This window comes from Pteropus medius, unplaced genomic scaffold (genome assembly GCF_902729225.1).
Source record: "Pteropus medius unplaced genomic scaffold, Ma_sr-lr_union100, whole genome shotgun sequence".
Lineage (NCBI taxonomy): Eukaryota > Metazoa > Chordata > Mammalia > Chiroptera > Pteropodidae > Pteropus > Pteropus medius.
The window spans coordinates 1,612,004-1,616,670 of NW_024355990.1; the positions used below are offsets into that span (position 1 = coordinate 1,612,004).

Genomic DNA, 4,667 nt, shown 5'->3' on the forward strand with positions numbered 1-4,667 from the left:
GAGTGAATGAATGAGTGAGTGAGTGAGTGAATGAATGAGTGAATGAGTGAGTGAATGAGTGGATGGGAACTCAAGGCCACGTCTTGCTTTCCTTGAATTAGCCACTCAGGCCAAGACACTAGAACGTACAGAGCCTCGATCGTCTGGTCTGCAGAACCAGTGACATCAAGCAGGAGGAGCCCGCCGTGCCCGCCTCTCCGGTCCCTGCCAGACCAGACGCGGTCAGCTGTGTGAAGACACCTCGCCAAACACAGACTTCCGAGGCCCTGATTCTATCGCGTTCCTGGTGACCGGCAGCCCCCAGGGGCCCTCATGCCGGCCTGGGGCTGTGCGGGGGGCATGAGGGGCCCGTGCTCCTCCGTCCCGGGGTCCCGGGCGTGAGCGACATGGCCAAGCGCAGACCTTGTGACGGCTGTGGCCCCAGGCCGGTAAACACCGTTTGGGTTCCCAAGTGTTGTCATGGCCTCCACTCGACTCTCACTTCACCTGCCCTCTCCTGGTGTTTGGCAGAGGGTGAAACTGATGGGCAGGGACAGAGTGGGCCGGCAGCCCCAGCGTCCACCGCACCGGCCGCATGCCATCGCCTTGGAGGAGCGAGCCAAGTGACAGGGAGCTGGAGTTCTCGGGGTGGGGGCTCCAGACCAGCTTTCCCACTTACGAGCGTCAGAAGGGCGAGGAAGAGTGACGGCAAAACCATGAGGTCTGGGGAGCGCCACGCACGTGCCCACCACTCGTGCCTGCTGCCGTCAGCGTGAGACGCAGACATCGGAAGAGCCCGAAGTCTGGTGTGCTGGGGTGCCCTCACCCCGCCCCCGCCCCGCAGTGACCCTGACTGTGACTCCACATCCAGGTGCTCCCAGGGCCCCTCCACCAGCACGAGCTCCCTCCGGACCCCTTGGGCTCAGCTGAGCTGGGGACCAGTGTCCTCACTGACATGACTGAGACTCTCTGCTGAGTGCGGGTTTGGGCACAAGCACTTGGACTTGGTTTTCACAAGCACTTCGAGCGCGTCCCAGTGTGAATTCAGGGTCCCTCCCGCCCCCAGCCAGAGCTTCACTCTCGGTGCCCGCATCGTCACGGGGCCTGACACCTCACGTCCTCAGGGTTCTCAGACCCATCTCTCTGTCCTTTGCTCCTGCCACAACCTTCGACCCATCCACCATCGCTTCCGGCAGCAGCCCCTCGGCCAGTCCCTCCTCTACAGGCCGTACCCCCTCTCAAGTCTGCCCTGCAAGGAGGGGTCCCCAGGAGGACCCCTCCACTCAGGGCTGCAGCTGTGCCCTTGCCACAGGCCGGAACCGGGCTCTTGGCCTCGTGCGCGCCTCGTCCGCGCCTTCCACCATCATCCTCACCGCCTCCCCGACCTTTGCACTTTACCCCAAAGGTGAGAGACACCCTGCCCCCACTCACGCCCTCTCCACTCTTGGCATTGGTGGCCAGCCCTGCCCCCCCTTCAACCCCTCTGGTGTCCCATCCTCAGGAGATGCTCCTGTGACTGCCAGTCACCGAGGCCGAGCCCATCCTGGCCTGAGGCCCCTCCTGCCACCGGACACATGCGCTCTGGGGCGGAGAGCCTCAGCTCGGGGTCCGAGGACCTGGCCTGATCTGCCTGCCCCGCCGGGCACAGGTGTCACTGTCCGTCCTCCAGCCTCCTCTCTGCCACCCGGCCCCGGCCCCCTGAACGCTCCTTCCCTCACAGTGGGGGCTCCGTGCTGGGTGGAGAGAAGGCTAGGTGGGAGCTCAGGCCAGGGCCCACCCGTCAGCTCTGCCTTCGCTGGACCTATGATGACCTTGGCTGCTCTGGGCCTGCCGTGGTTTCCCATCTCACGAGTGAGGACACTAGCCCAGCCATGCTTTAAGAAGGTAAATGACTGAACGTGGCCAGGGCTTTGAAAAGGCACAAGTCCTTGTTTGTAAGATAGGGCTATGACCGCAGGGGTGTCCGAGAAAGCCAGGGGGCAGCTCGGGCAGGGCCCCTCCACCAGCAGAGCCGGGCAGCAGGAGGCCTGCACCCTGCCACGCCAGAGCGGGTGGGTGGAGCCTGTCAGGAGAACCATTCCAGGCAGAGGTGGCTGAGGCACCACTGGGCTTGCTGCTGTCAGAGTGGCCTCACCCACCCCCTTGGGCCCAGGGGTGTCTCCCATGGCGGGAGGAGGGTCATACACTGTTTCCATCCTGAGGGCCTGGCTGCCAGAGGTCGCTGTTGATTCTTACCTGGTGACAGCCAAAAACCCGGCTCCTCGGCTCTGGGACAACATGTGGGTACTGTGCCCTCCCCAGTACCTCATGCGAGGTGTGTAAGCGCACACAGAAACGTGCAGATCACGCCGGGAAGCCCGATGAACCGCCACAAGTTGAACACCCCATCCAAGAAAGCAGCACCCAGAAGGAGACACCGAAGGCGGCCAGCACAGGGTGTGGGTGGGGGGCGGGGAGGGGTCTGCCGAAAACACAGACCCGACAGCAAAATACTGCTTGGGGACGTCGTGGGAAGTGTCCCCGCACATTTAAAATGCCAGCCCCTTACGTTACTGCCAAGTGATCTCCCATCCTAGTGAGACCCCAGCTCACCCGGCAGGGGCCCGTGGCACGTCCCCCCGAGCATGGATTCGATTCTCAACTGAGGGGCCCACCTGTGCTCCAGAGCTGGGTCACCGAGGACTCCTGCCATGTCTTTCCCAAGCAGCGGTCCCCTGCCTCGGTCCCACCACACCCCTCTGCTCCTGCCCCCTCCCCTCCCCTGCAGGGGAAGCTATTGCAAGAGGCAGGGACCCTCATGCCGGCAAGCTCAGAGCCAAGTGGTGTGTGTGCCCTGCGCTCCGTCCATGGTTCCCCCCGGTCCCCCCAGGTCCTTCCAGATCCTCCCAGCACCCACCACATCCCCCATTACCCACCCCCACGGGAGCTCCTTCCTGCTCAGGTGGACGCTCTAGACCAGCTGGTGGCCTTGGCCTCCCCCTGGACGAGGACAGCCTCGGGCATCCTCGCGGGCGGGCGCCCTACTGCCACTGGGCGAAGACACTCAGAGGGCACTGCCCATCCTCAGCACAGAGTTTAGCCTTCCCACGCCTGCTGGCCGCACCCCGCAGGCCACAGCTGGGGCGTCTCCATGCTTCCCACGGCCCCCTCTACCTGCCCCTCACACGTGGGCTCCCCCAGCCTCACCTCGGAAGGCCTGTGCATTGTCTTCCACCGTTGGGGTGCTGAGCTGGCTCCAGCCGGTTGCTACATTTTCAGGAATTTGAAAGCTGATTGTTAAGCACAGCCATCATTAAAATTGGAATCATCTGAACTTATTATAAAATTAGTTATATTAAGAACTAAGATGATACACTCAGAACGCTTCACTTCCTAATTATTTTTATTACATTGTGGCGTTGCCTATGCTTTTGAGGTCACTTACATCTACCGCCTCTTAAGGTGGGGGTGCCGCATCGCCATGAGGCACTGCTGTCTCTCCCCAACTCCAGGTGCCAGTATTTACAGGACTTCCTCCCCACCCGCGCTGCGGTGCCGGGGTGTGGACCAACCGTGTCCACGCACACGAGGCTGCCCCTGCATCCGCCCGCCTTCTGACCCGGTGGCTAGGCAGCCTGGGGTTCCTTGGCTGAGAGTTTTGTTCATTCGTCTCCCTAGCCTCCCCGCCGCCCTCAGCTCCCGAGCACGGGGGCAGGACAGGGAGTCGCAAACAGGCCTAGACGGAAGCGCCTGCGGGGGCTGGAGGAGGGCAGAGGGGCGCGGAGCGCGGCCTTGGCGCGTGTGAGCGGCGCACAGGAGTCGGCACAGCGCCTCCTGGCGGACGGAGAGCTCCACCGAGGTCGCTGCTGGTACCAAAGAGTCCCGGCTCTTCGACCGCCGTCCCTTGGCTCTGGGGCTCCACACTTCCCTCCCAGAGATCCCGCTGCCCCTGGGCCCCTCCTCCCCTTCTGACACGGCGCCCGAACTCCGAGGTCTCCTCTCCTGGGGGTAAAAGCCGGTCTCCGCCTTGCGCACGGGCAGCCCCGGCCGCTCCGGGGGACTCAGGACGCGAGGTCCGGCCAAGGGATGCTGCTCTGTCTACGAAGTCTGCCCGGGCCCCGCCGGGTTCCGCTCGCGCGCCCACGTGCCCCCCGCTGCGCCCCGCCCCCTCCGCCCCGAATAGCCTCGCCCCCGGGGCCCCGCGGGAACCGGCTCCGACTGGTCGCAGCTCTGGCGGCGGAGAAGGACCCCCTAGTCTGTCTCGGGTTGGGAGTTGGGGACATAAGCCGTCACGCCCCTCGCGCGGGTAATTCCACGAGAGTCGCGTATTAGCCTGGGGCGCTCGGGGTGCATACGTGCGTGGGGACGCTGGTGGCTCGCTCCCTCCCTCCGTCCGCCCGGCGCCAGGCCGTGAGCCGCCGCGGGCTTTGGCGCTCCGTGGTGGGCGAGCCGGGCCGCTGGGGGCGGGAGCCCCGCACAGCCCCGGGCTGCGTGCGCACCGCGGGGTCCCTCTGGCGCCGGGAAGCGGAGGCCGAAGGGCGCGCCGGCTCGCAGCCCCTGGCCCGCGATGGGTTCAAGGCCGAGAGGCCCAAAGAACGCAAACCACTGGGAGCCCCGGCAGAGGGGGCGAGAGATGGTGGTTTCTCAAAAGGGCCTCAATAAGCCGGCTTCTTCCACCGCGCCCTGGAGCTGCGCGGGAGCTGCCTGGG

General features: G+C 64.8%; 1 long non-coding RNA gene across 1 annotated transcript in view; it reads right to left on the reverse strand.

Moving 5' to 3' along the window:
* LOC120600031 (uncharacterized) overlaps positions 1-3,970 on the reverse strand; it is a 4,998-nt gene extending 1,028 nt beyond the window's left edge. Inside the window, exons 1-2 of the long non-coding RNA XR_005652064.1 lie at positions 3,404-3,970; positions 3,166-3,225 (exon numbers count right to left, since the gene is read on the reverse strand). This is a non-coding gene — a long non-coding RNA (uncharacterized LOC120600031). The remainder of the gene's footprint in view (positions 1-3,165; positions 3,226-3,403) is intronic.
* Positions 3,971-4,667: the final 697 nt, after the last annotated feature.